This window comes from Oncorhynchus gorbuscha, linkage group LG13 (genome assembly GCF_021184085.1).
Source record: "Oncorhynchus gorbuscha isolate QuinsamMale2020 ecotype Even-year linkage group LG13, OgorEven_v1.0, whole genome shotgun sequence".
Taxonomy (NCBI): domain Eukaryota; kingdom Metazoa; phylum Chordata; class Actinopteri; order Salmoniformes; family Salmonidae; genus Oncorhynchus; species Oncorhynchus gorbuscha.
This window is the reverse complement of record NC_060185.1, coordinates 14,076,662-14,090,647: the sequence shown is the minus strand read 5'-3', so window position 1 is coordinate 14,090,647 and position 13,986 is coordinate 14,076,662. Positions and strand designations below refer to the sequence as shown.

At 43.8% G+C, this 13,986-nt stretch overlaps 1 long non-coding RNA gene across 1 annotated transcript; it reads right to left on the bottom strand.

Moving 5' to 3' along the window:
- Positions 1–2,950: 2,950 nt before the first annotated feature.
- LOC123993514 lies at positions 2,951–13,741 on the bottom strand. The gene is made up of 4 exons (XR_006831461.1): positions 13,653–13,741; positions 6,531–6,689; positions 5,784–6,043; positions 2,951–3,057 (listed from the first exon to the last, which is right to left on the bottom strand). It is a non-coding gene; the product is annotated as an uncharacterized LOC123993514 (long non-coding RNA).
- Positions 13,742–13,986: the final 245 nt, after the last annotated feature.

Genomic DNA, 13,986 nt, shown 5'->3' with positions numbered 1-13,986 from the left:
TGAGAACAGGTTCTCATTTGCAACTGCGACCTGGCCAAGATAAAGCATAGCAGTGTGAACAGGCAACACAGAGTTACACATGGAGTAAACAATTAACAAGTCAATAACACAGAGAAAAAAAGGGGAGTCTATATACAATGTGTGCAAAAGGGATGAGGAGGTAGGCGAATAATTACAATATTGCAGATTAACACTGGAGTGATAAATGATCAGATGATCATGTACAGGTAGAGATATTGGTGTGCAAAAGAGCAGAAAAGTAAATAAATAAAAACTGTGGGGATGAGGTAGGTGAAAATGGGTGTGCTATTTACCAATAGATTATGTACAGCTGCAGCGATCGGTTAGCTGCTCAGCTAGCTGATGTTTGAAGTTGGTGAGGGAGATAAAAGTCTCCAACTTCAGCGATTTTTGCAATTCGTTCCAGTCACAGGCAGCAGAGTACTGGAACGAAAGGCGGCCGAATGAGGTGTTGGCTTTAGGGATGATCAATAAGATACACCTGCTGGAGCGCGTGCTACGGATGGGTGTTGCCATCGTGACCAGTGAGCTGAGATAAGGCGGAGCTTTGCCTAGCATGGCCTTGTAGATGACCTGAAGCCAGTGGGTCTGGCGACGAATATGTAGCGAGGGCCAGCCGACTAGAGCATACAAGTCGCAGTGGTGGGTAGTATAAGGTGCTTTAGTGACAAAACGGATGGAACTGTGATAAACTGCATCCAGTTTGCTGAGTAGAGTGTTGGAAGCAATTTTGTAGATGACGTCGCCGAAGTCGAGGATCTGTAGGATAGTCAGTTTTACTAGGGTAAGCTTGGCAGCGTGAGTGAAGGAGGCTTTGTTGCGGAATAGAAAGCCTATTCTTGATTTGATTTTCGATTGGAGATGTTTGATATGGGTCTGGAAGGAGAGTTTGCAGTCTAGCCAGACACCTAGGTACTTATAGGTGTCCACATATTCCAGGTCAGAGCCATCCAGTGTGGTGATGCTAGTCGGGCATGCGGGTGCAGGCGGCGATCGGTTGAAAAGCATGCATTTGGTTTTACTAGCGTTTAAGAGCAGGTGGAGGCCACGGAAGGAGTGTTGTATGGCATTGAAGCTCGATTGGAGGTTAGATAGCACAGTGTCCAATGACGGGCCGAAAGTGTATACAATGGTGTCGTCTGCGTAGAGGTGGATCAGGGAATCGCCCGCAGCAAGAGCAACATCATTGATATATACAGAGAAAAGAGTCGGCCCGAGAATTGAACCCTGTGGCACCCCCATAGAGACTGCCAGAGGACCGGACAACATGCCCTCAGATTTGACACACTGAACTCTGTCTGCAAAGTAATTGGTGAACCAGGCAAGGCAGTCATCCGAAAAACCGAGGCTACTGAGTCTGCCGATAAGAATATGGTGATTGACAGAGTCGAAAGCCTTGGCAAGGTCGATGAAGACGGCTGCACAGTACTGTCTTTTATCGATGGCGGTTATGATGTCGTTTAGTACCTTGAGTGTGGCTGAGGTGCACCCGTGACCGGCTCGGAAACCGGATTGCATAGCGGAGAAGGTACGGTGGGATTCGAGATGGTCAGTCACCTGTTTGTTGACTTGGCTTAGATAGGCAGGGCAGGATGGATATAGGTCTGTAACAGTTTGGGTCAAGGGTATCACCCCCTTTGAAGAGGGGGATGACTGTGGCAGCATTCCAGTCCTTGGGGATCTCAGACGATATGAAAGAGAGGTTGAACAGGTTGAATAGGGGTTGCGACAATGGCAGCGGATAGTTCCAGAAATAGAGGGTCCAGATTGTCAAGCCCAGCTGATTTATACGGGTCCAGGTTTTGCAGCTCTTTCAGAACATCTGCTATCTGGATTTGGGTAAAGGAGAACCTGGAGAGGCTTGGGCGAGGAGCTGCGGGGGGGGCCGGGGCTGTTGGCCGAGGTAGGAGTAGCCAGGCGGAAGGCATGGCCAGCCGTTGAGAAATGCTTGTTGAAGTTTTCGATAATCATGGATTTGTCGGTGGTGACCGTGTTCCCTAGCCTCAGTGCAGTGGGCAGCTGGGAGGAGGTGCTCTTGTTCTCCATGGACTTCACAGTGTCCCAGAACTTTTTGGAGTTCATTACTGCTGCAGTGCTTGTTGTAGCACTGAGTGGAAATAGGAAGCGCATTTTATGTCTTATAAAAGTGTTGAATACAAACTCACTCATAAAAACAGCAGTTCTTTCCTGTATTCGTTGACAGTCTCTCTCTAGTCATGGTTTTAAGCGTTTTGAAATCTCATAGTATCAATTTTGCCATCGCTTTCTTTTATGCCTGCTACGTTACTGCAGACTCCGTCATCTGAGCAATCTGATTGGCCAGCGATAGCATAGCGCACTTGATTTCCTCACCAGGCTCACCAGGAAGGCAGAGTTTGTACCTTCAGACACATGAAATGGAAACAGTTTGCCTACCCAGCGGGCAGTGCAGCTGAATTGGCTGTACCTACCACCAACAGCCCGAGACGAATAAAAAAATAGGTACACAAGGCTTTTTGTTTTTGTTTTTACAGAAATGTTTGGGGATTGACTAGAAATGCCTTGGAGATGGACAAGTGGATCGCGATCGACCGGTTGGTGACCAGTGGTTTAGCTTTTCACTGAGGTTGAAGCTTCAGCAGGATGGCTGCTCTGTCCCCATTGTAGGGGTGCAGTCATGGTCCTCAGGGTAGTAACACCACGGGACACCTTCAATGATAAATGCCTAGACAGGAGAGAGACATTAAAAGTATGTGTGTGTGTTGATGAAATACTTTTGGAGAAACTGTATGTGTGTGTGTGTGTGTGTGTGTGTGTGTGTGTGTGTGTGTGTGTGTGTGTGTGTGTGTGTGTGTGTGTGTGTGTGTGTGTGTGTGTGTGTGTGTGTGTGTGTGTGTGTGTGTGTGTGTGTGTGTGTGTGTGTGTGTGTGTGTCTGACCTACCTCCCAGATGTAGCCTCTGGCATTACACTTGATCTAGTCACTATTGAGCTCTGCGTAGCAGACAAAGTGCTGGGTCTCTGGCATGACATGGTACTATTGCACTGTGATACAACACCTAGGATCAAGAAGGAAGGAGGAGGTAGGTGAGAAAGGGGGAGTGAGATGGGTTGGAGGACAAGAGGAGAGGTAGGTGAGAGAGGGCAAGATAGATGGGTAGCGAGAGAGAGAGAGAGAGAGAGAGAGAGAGAGAGAGAGAGAGAGAGAGAGAGAGAGAGAGAGAGAGAGAGAGAGAGAGAGAGAGAGAGAGAGAGAGAGAGAGAGAGAGAGAGAGAGAGAGAGAGAGAGAGAGAGAGAGAGAGAGAGAGAGAGAGAGAGAGAGAGAGAGAGAGAGAGAGAGAGAGAGAGAGAGAGAGAGAGAGAGAGAGAGAGAGAGAGAGAGAAGCTGAAGTGGGTGGCGGGCACAAACTAATCAGCTTACAAGACACTCGGTATATTGGTCTTCATAAAGTAAAATGCATATATGATAGAATGTGTGAAAGGAAGGAAAGACAGTCCTTCACAGGTTACAAGGTTAGAGACCGAGAGGGATAGATATGACAGACACACCTGTGTATTGTCTGTGTATTGTCTCAAATACACTTCATCCTTTAGAAATCACCTACCAAGTGCACTTGTTTACATGTGTGTTTGAGTGCAGCAATATCTTTGACACACACAAACATATGTATGCATTTGCATGTGCACTTCCACACATAGACACACACACACACATTCTCTCTCCCTCTATCACTCCCCAGTACAGAGACTTCCTCCTGACAGGTTAAACTGTAGGTAACTCTGATCTGTCAGTGTCTGAGACATAGCTAACACTATCTTGCATACATATCTACCTACCTACCTACCTACCTACCTACCTACCTACCTATCGTTGTGTCAGTAGCTACCTCTATACTGACCATAATGTATAACAATTATCTCCATATCTTCTTCTGGAAGACTGTTAATGTGACTGCCTTCTCCTTGTTGACATGAATGATATTCATGTATCCTCTCCTACTGCTTATGTTGGGCTTGGTATCTCTGAACTATCTCACTAAGGTAAGACAGATACAGAAAGAAAAGAAAGGACTGATGAGTGACGGTTCGTTCTCTCAAGTTCCCCTGCTCCACTGTGTCGTGTCTCTGACTGATTCAATTATATGGCAATTTTATCAAATCGCTTATTTAACGTTTATGTGATTGAATTAAATCATGCAGCAATTAACTCATTAATAACCTGGGGCACCACGGAAGCATTAGTTTATATATAGAGTGGTTATCTCCCATATCCACTCATAAAGGTCTGAATATCTTTGTATCAATAGCAGCCAATTATTAATCGTCATCTTGTTCAGTCTCATCTGAATGTCATAAAATCTTCACTGGCTAACAAGTTGAATCAGCAATGCAAAAATGTGCTTAATTATTTATTTACTAAATACCTAAATACTCACGCAGAATTACATATATACAGGATGGATCATACGTTGATTAGTAATCATGTCATAAAAGAAAAAGTCCCTAGCAGATGAAACCTATATGACGGCTGGTTACAGAAAGAATTGAAAAAGCAGGACACTGAGGTACAAAGGAGATTGGGTCTCCATCGGACCTTGAAAAGCTATGCTACGTAAATACAGAATCTTATGCATTCTAATAACCGCCCATTCGGAAAAGGAAAATGCAAGATATATCTTTACACTGAGCTGTACTTCGATAGAGGGGTCGAAGATGGAGGAATTGTTTGCCCAGCAGAGATCGCCCTTGTCCTTTGTAGAATCTGTCTGTTCGTAGTGTTGTAAGGTGGATATGTTGTACCCTGTCTTTCTGATTAGGAGATTGTCTGTCCTTGCCAAGTACGTTTACAGCTGCAGCTGATAACTCGACTTTTACGATGTATCACTTCTTCTTTAGTGAATGAGAGTTCAAAGATCATACCATTTTTCCATAATCAGCTCGCATTGAATTCTGGCCGGTCTAGTATAAATTAATCCTTACAGTGTGGGGATCGTCACCTCCATGTTGAAATTAGCCCTTTTAAACGTATGGACACCAGTCCTCACATCATCGGGAACTGAGGGTGACTTCCGTTAACGGGCTCTTGTTTTGGGGGAGAGAAGGGCATTTTTCATAGTTCTCAACCAATATATGTTCACTTGGGCGTGGCCACTGAGTGAGCATAGTTTATCTTATTTAGAAGCTAAAATTACATTTAATCTTTTCACAAATAGTTTCACATTTAAATATTTAAATTGCACAACAATTCCACGTGAATCTGATAACTAGAATGTGTAGACTTTCCAAGATACAATTTGTCATCCTACCATCAGTAATAATGTCTCAGATGACAACTGATCTGACATCATATTCTTTAAGTATCAACGGACACTTTAGACTGGTTTCTATTACAGAAATATTATACTCTTCCCCCAACCTGTTGATGTTACCCTACTCTCTCTATGTTAATCAAAGGGCTTTCCAAGAGTCCATTCGGTGAGTGGATAGAAAAGGGTATTTTTTACCTTTATTTTACTAGGCAAGTCAGTTAAGAACAAATGCTTATTTTCAATGATGGCCTAGGAACAGTGGGTTAACTGCCTGTTCAGTGGCAGAACGACAGATTTGTACCTTGTCGGCTCGGGGATTCGAACTTGCAACCTTTCGGTTACTAGTCCAACACTCTAACCACTAGGCTACCCTGGGTCATAAACCCAACCCAACAGGGAAATGTCATGACAGTCACTGCTTGTTGGTTTCAATCTTGTGATTATTCTGCCATTTGCTAACCAACAGAACAATTACCGTTGGTTGTCCTAGTTTTGGACCATCGTTGTGTTCCCCCTCCGGTGGTTGACCCGGGTAAGGTTTATGTGAATGAAGAAGGCCACTCCAAGGCGGGGCAGCAGATATCCAGTTGGTGTTCGCTGTTGCAGTCCCCCGTCTGGTGGTCTACCTTGGTAGGTTTTTTGGAAGCTCCAAAGCATCACAGGAATTGCCAGGGGATGTCCGGGTTGGGGAATCGCCGTTGCAGTCTCTCTCTGGTGGTCGATCAGGTAGGATTTCTAAGTGTCATGAAACAAAATTAATAAAAGCATAAACAAAAGAGATAAAATATAGTTATCACATCGTATTGGACTGTATTCTATATACGTCCGAGGTCTTGGCAAAATGCCTTTATCATGGCATTGTCTAATATCATATATAGGGTTTTCTTACTTAGTGGTGTGTTGCTTAGGGCACTATCCTAAGTTGATGATAAGTCTACAATGCCCTTGGTTTGGGCAGTTTACAGGGATGAGCTATGGACTTCTGGGGAGAAACTGGTGAGTACGGTGGCTGTAGGGTCAAAGACCACACGGTAAATCTTACATTTTACCCAGGCTGGCATTTTGCTCAGAACCTTAAGTGATCCTAGCATAAATCCTAATTGAATATTCTGTTGTACATGTGTGTTTATGCTAAACCTCACCCAACAGGGCAAAGACATGACAACTGTATCTGTGAGAGTCATGTATGTTGGGGAGCAACAGCAGTGACGGCCTTGGTTACCTGCTTGTTGTCATAGTTGAAAGGATGTACAATGACTTTGTTGCCATGTGTGACTGACAGTCACGGGTGGACTGGAGACTCCAATCACAGAGATGTTCTCAAACTTTAGGCTGCTAGGGTCACTGTACCCAGAATACATCACCTGGTGGTCAACACGCCCTGTGGAGGGATAACATACAGGAAGAGTAGAATGAGATTACACCCAGAAATGGATCTATAGGTCAGAGTTGCCTCACCTTAGTATTACCAATAACATCTTATGAAATTGTTATCAGAGAACATAAATCAAATTACCTTTGGCAGTGAATCACTTATCATAGGTATTGTCATCATATAGCTAACATCATATGTGACTCGTTTCAGCAAACTAGGCATATGTCGCTACTTCACAGAAGAGGCATTTGAAAGTCAACTTAAAAAAAAATCTAAATATATTTTTTGGCGGAAATGTCTTCTGTAACATGTGAACTTTCATGTGCCTTAAAACCTGTTGGGGATAGGGCTGTCTACTGCCCCCGCTGGAGTAATTGCGTGCCCATAGTAAACATATATTTTTTTGTCAAAAGTTGCTAATATATGCAAATAAAAAATATTATTGAATAGAAAACACTCTAAAGCTTCTAAAACCAGGGCAGTCATTCTCACAAACTCTCTCTTGTCAACAGAAAAGTTGGCCCAACATTGACGTCATCGCCCCCACCCTTCCCAAGCACTTACAGGTCTGGGAACAGTCTCTCTGTCTTCAGCGCGATCTCCACTTTCAATGGGGCTTCTCATGGTGAGAATCGCGCGCTCACAAGAGTTTTGGCGGGCCGAAACCTTTCAGTCACGCAAAAAAACAGGTCACTTTTATGCGCGCTCTGCTCAGGTCCTGTCTTTTTTCCAAGATCGATTATAGAATGCATGCGTTTCTGTTCGTCCTCACGATTGCTGTACACCTTTATAACATGTTAAAGCTTGATTATGAACTTAGTTTGATAAGTTTAGTCGACATATAATATGTAAGTTTGACGTTTTGGTGCGCATCCACTTGACTTTTGGCGACATTTCAACCGAAATGTGTCGTGTTTGAGAACCGAAAGACACAGAATGCAAAACTAAACGCTGTTTTTGGTAAGTATAATTCCTTCCAGGTCTTCTGATGGAAGAACAGCAAAGGTAAGGGAATATTTATGTGGTAAATTTGGGTTTTTGTGGACTCCAAGATGTAGAACATGCATATTTAGTCAAAGTTTATGATGTGTATTCCTTGTTAGCTGACGTTATCTGCCGGAGCTATCGTCATTTCTCAGGACATTTGAGTAGCATTTTTTGAACGATGCATCATTGTAAACAGAGATTTATGGATATATATAGCATATTATTGAAAAAAACATAAATGTACTGTGTAACATGTTATATTACTGTCATCTGATGAAGATTTCAAAAGGTTAGTGCATTATTTTTCTTTTAATCCTGCATTTGTTGATTGCATATTTTTGTTCAACTTGGCTATGCAAATTAGCTGTGTCTTCGGTGGTGGTTTGACATAAATATGTGCTATGTTTTCGCCGTAAAACATTTTAGAAATCTGACTTGCTGGGTAGATAAACAAGGTGTTTATCTTTCATTTGAGCCATTGGACTTGTTAATGTGTGGAGGTTAAATATTTTTAGGAATATTTTTGCGTTCCATGCGCCACCTTCCAGCTGAACGTGGGGGGGGGGGTGTTCCAAAATTGGAACCCTAGTCCCCTTCTGGTTAATAACAATGTATGCATCTGTAAATACAAACAAACTAGTTAAATTACGAGCCTAGTTTAGCCACGGAAAAAGCAAAGAACCTTCCTACTAGCCATGATTGGCTGAAATAATGGTGGGGCTGGACATACTGAGAGATGCGTTCAGATTGGTCTGCCATGTTACACACTTCTGTATATGACATGAGCTGATCATTATGTTTTGGTAATCCTTTCTAACAAAGCTTTTTTGAAGGATTTCACGTAGTAGAGCTGCAAAAACTTTGCTCTCCACTTTCTGTGCTCTGACCTCTTTCTCCCCTCTCTCTCCAGATGAAATCTCGCGTCTTGTGACGGCCGGCCGCCCAACAACCTGCCCGCTTGACCCTATCCCCTCCTCTCTTCTCCAGACCATTTCCGGAGACCTTCTCCCTTACCTCACCTCACTCATCAACTCATCCCTGACCTCTGGCTACGTCCCTTCCGTCTTCAAGAGAGCGAGAGTTGCACCCCTTCTGAAAAAAACCTACACTCGATCCCTCCGATGTCAACAATTACAGACCAGTATCCCTTCTTTCTTTTCTCTCCAAAACTCTTGAACGTGCCGTCCTTGGCCAGCTCTCCCGCTATCTCTCTCTGAATGACCTTCTTGATCCAAATCAGTCAGGTTTCAAGACTAGTCATTCAACTGAGACTGCTCTCCTCTGTATCACGGAGGCGCTCCGCACTGCTAAAGCTAACTCTCTCTCCTCTGCTCTCATCCTTCTATCTATCGGCTGCCTTCGATACTGTGAACCATCAGATCCTCCTCTCCACCCTCTCCGAGTTGGGCATCTCCGGCGCGGCCCACGCTTGGATTGCGTCCTACCTGACAGGTCGCTCCTACCAGGTGGCGTGGCGAGAATCTGTCTCCTCACCACGCGCTCTCACCACTGGTGTCCCCCAGGGCTCTGTTCTTGGCCCTCTCCTATTCTCGCTATACACCAAGTCACTTGGCTCTGTCATAACCTCACATGGTCTCTCTTATCATTGCTATGCAGACGACACACAATTAATCTTCTCCTTTCCCCCTTCTGATGACCAGGTGGCGAATCGCATCTCTGCATGTCTGGCAGACATATCAGTGTGGATGACGGATCACCACCTGCTGAACCTCGGCAAGACGGAGCTGCTCTTCCTCCTTGGGGAAGGACTGCCCGTTCCATGATCTCGCCATCACGGTTGACAACTCCATTGTGTCCTCCTCCCAGAGCGCCAAGAACCTTGGCGTGATCCTGGACAACACCCTGTAGTTCTCAACCAACATCAAGGCGGTGGCCCGTTCCTGTAGGTTCATGCTCTACAACATCCGCAGATCTGACCCTGCCTCACACAGGAAGCGGCGCAGGTCCTAATCCAGGCACTTGTCATCTTTTTCTGGATTACTGCAACTCGCTGTTGGCTGGGCTCCCTGCCTGTGCCATTAAACCCCTTCAACTCATCCAGAACGCCGCAGCCCGTCTGGTGTTCAACCTTCCCAAGTTCTCTCACGTCACCCCGCTCCTCCGTTCTCTCCACTGGCTTCCAGTTGAAGCTCGTTTATCCGCTACAAGACCATGGTGCTTGCCTACGGAGCTGTGAGGTTAACGGCACCTCAGTACCTCCAGGCTCTGATCAGGCCCTACACCCAAACAAGGGCACTGCGTTCACTGCGTTCATCCACCTCTGGCCTGCTCACCTCCCTACCACTGAGGAAGTACAGCTCCCGCTCAGCCCAGTCAAAACTGTTCGCTGCCCTGGCCCCCAATGGTGGAACAAACTCCCTCACGACGCCAGGACAGCGGGTCAATCACCATTCGGAGACACCTGAAACCCCACCTCTTTAAGGAATACCTAGGATAGGATAAGTAATCCCTCTCACCCCCCTTAAGATTTAGATGCACTATTGTAAAGTGACTGTTCCACTGGATGTCATAAGGTGAATGCACCAATTTGTAAGTCGCTCTGGATAAGAGCGTCTGCTAATTGACTTAAATGTAATGTATGTAAAATGAGCTTGGAAATCTGTGTAAATCCTGGTGAAATTAGTATGAGTATGAGTATGAGGATGATAGGTAAGAAGATTCTGGTGTTTGATTGCAAATATGCAGAGGGAGTCGAAAAGAGAACACACAGAAGGCTGTTGTATAAAACACCTGTCTCCAGATTACATTTTCAAACTAAGGGCAACAATGGCATCCGTGACAGAGGCGGATAAGCGTCCATCCATGTATATGGGTAAGATAGTGGAGCTGACTACATTTACAGATATTATACTAATCTAATTTTGTCAGAAAGTCATTTTCATTTCAAGATTAAATGTACTGTTGGCTAGCTAGCTAACGTTAGCTGGCTGGCTCGCTAGCTAATGTTATGTATATTATCTGTGTAGTAATATTATTTATATCTCAGAGCCATTTGCATCGCTAGTTATAGCCTAATGTTAACAAGCTAATGTTGAACCTGCTGGTTAGCTACCTGCAGATTCATGCAGGGTAGTAACATTATGAGTTGGAATTATGGTTCACTGTTTAGCTAGCGAGCTAGCTGGCTAGCTACATGTCTAAACAAAAGACTCCACTATGCAGGCAACCATTTCACTGTATCCTGTGCGTGTTTCAAATTAACATTTTATTTGATATAGTATGTGTTTACCAGAGACGGTAATGTGAAGAACATGACCTGCACCAAAGTCAAATTAGGATATAAGGTTAGGCCAATGAGACAGTGTACAAGTTCTAGAGTTCTCCGGTAGAATGCCCTGCTTTCAGCACACTCACAACTTTAACTTTAATTGGCTAGCCATTAACTTGCTGTGAGTTTATTTTCCTGTAATAATGACTACAATATAAGATGTTGTCAGCTATATGGTTATGGTAATTATTTGAACTGGCTAGCCAGCTAACTTATCATTGGATAGCTAGCTAACAAGCTAAAACAAACCAAAAAACTGTTTCGAAAGTTGCTTTTAGTTTCCTGGTTTGCTAGATTGACATATGCTAAATCATGTTTGAAGTTTATTGGTTTACTCAAAGCAGATAACCACTAGTTATGTTATTTTGAACCCCCGGGCTGCTGATTTCATGCATTCTGTTGTTTTGGTGTTCATACTTTTTCATAACGACAAGTTTGATGTCGGACAACAATAGAATATACATGCACTTGATTTCATGATTTCACTTCGAGACTTTATCCTGCACGTTGTATAAATCAACATTTAGTCATCAAATTGTTTAGTACATGGCTTCACATTTTAATCCTTAAAGAGATTGGTGGGGCTTAAGGCTTCAGAGGGTGTCAATAATGCTGAATGGGTGTACAGACGTGGCCAATGGTTTTGAGAATGACACAAATATTAATTTCCACAAAGTTTGCAGCTTCAGTGTCTTTAGATATTTTTGTCGGATGTTACTATGGAATACTAAAGTATAATTATTAGCATTTCATAAGTTTCAAAGGCTTCTATTGACAATTACATGAAGTTGATGCAAATAGTCAATAGTTGCAGTGTTGACCCTTCTTTTTCAAGACCTCTGCAATCCGCCCTGGCATGCTGTCAATTAACTTCTGGGTCATATTCTGACTGATGGCAGCCCATTCTTGCATAATCAATTTTTGGAGTTTGTCAGAATTTGTGGGTTTTTGTTTGTCCACCCGCCTCTGGAGGATTGACCACAAGTTCTCAATGGGATTAAGGTCTGGGGAGTTTCCTGGCCATGGACCCAAAATATTGATGTTTTGTTCCCCGAGCCACTTAGTTATCACTTTTGCCTTAAGGCAAGGTGCTCTATCATGCTTGAAAAGGCATTGTTCGTCACCAAACTATTCCTTGAAGGTTGGGAGAATTTGCTCTCGGGGGATGTGTTGGTACCATTCTTTATTCATGGTTGTGTTCTTAGGCAAAATTGTGAGTGAGCCCACTCCCTTGGCTGAGAAGAAACCCCACACATGAATGGTCTCAGGATGCTTTACTGTTGGCAGGATACAGGACTGATGGTAGCGCTCACCTCGTCTTCTCCGGACAAGCTTTTTTCCGGATGCCCCAAACAGTCAGAAAGGGGTTTCATCAGAGAAAATGACTTTACCCCAGTCCTCAGCAGTCTAATCCATGTACCTTTTGCAGAACATCAGTCTGTCCCTGATGTTTTTCCTGTGGAGAAGTGGCTTCTTTGCTGCCCTTCTTGACATCAGGCCATCCTTCAAATGTCTTCGCCTCACACCTGCCTGCTGCCTGCTGCCATTCCTGAGCAAGCTCTCTACTAGTGGTGCCCCGATCCCACAGCTGAATCTACTTTAGGAAATGGTCCTGGAGCTTGCTGGACTTTCTTGGGCGCCCTGAAGCCTTCTTTACATCAATTGAACCACTCTCCTTGAAGTTCTTGGTTGAACATCGATAAATGGGTGATTTAGGTGCAATCTTACTGGCAGCAATATCCTTGCCTGTGAAGGCCTTTTTGTGCAAAGCAATGATGACGGCACATGTTTCCTTACAGATAATCATGGTTGACAGAGGAAGAACAATGATTCCTAGCACCACCCTCCCTTTGAAGCTTCCTGTCTGTTATTCGAACTCAATCAACATGACAGAGTGATCTCCAGTCTTGTCCTCGTCAACACTCACACCTGCATTAATGAGAGAATCACTGACATGATGTCAACTTTTGTGGCAGGACTGAAATGCAGTGGAAATGTTTTTTGGGGATTGAGTTTACTTTGCATGGCAAAGAGGTACTTTGCAATTAATTGCAATTAATCTGATCACGCTTCATAACATTCTCGAGTATATGCAAATTGCCATCATACAAACTGAGGCAGTAGACTTTGCGAAAATTTATATTTCTGTCATTCTCAAAACCTTTGGCCACGACTGTAGACAAAGAAATCTCTCCAGGTTCTCCAGGAAATCTCAGAGGTTTTACGAAAATATTCAAGTGCCATTTTACAATTACAAATGTATCAATTTTCAATGCAGAAATACTTTTCCATTGTTCCTCAACTGTAGTGTATTATATAACATTTCCAGCTCGAGTCTCTCCTTTAATCCAATGTAATAAACACAATTTTCTAATTTTGCTACAGAGGACCGAATCGAGCCGGTCGGTCACATATACTGTAGATAACGTTACCATGTGGTTCAAAACTGGATTGTTTGACCCAAACCCAGTAAAGTAACTGACCTTCAAACTGAGCAGTGTGAATGGGCTAACTCTGATCGATTGTAAGACTTCCAATGTCAACAGTTTCTCTGGGTGAGATCAGAGAGACAAAATAGGTGACACAATTCTCTATGGCATAACAGGATGCCGGTAGACGTACACAAAAACATGTATGTACACAAACACACACACAAACGTACGCACTAACTCCACCTGACTTTGTTGAAATACCTCCAGAGACTCCGTCATACCAGAATAGCTCTCCTGCTGCTCTGTTGTTGTCATCAAGTGCAACCATCAGACCCATGGGGTTACGTCGACTGAGGGAACACACACACACAAAAGACACAACTAAAATAAATAGGGAAATAAACCCCTTTGAAGTTGTTTATGAATATGTATACTTTGTCTGTTTGTAAATGACAAGCATTCGCTGTTGGGTGTACCTGTAAGCAGTTGTGACCGCAGGTCTTTGAATAGGTAGAATAGCTCCACCCCGATGTGTAAACCAAGCTTGTCTGCTGGCAGGTACAGCTCAACATGCTGCTAACAAGCTGTCACTTGT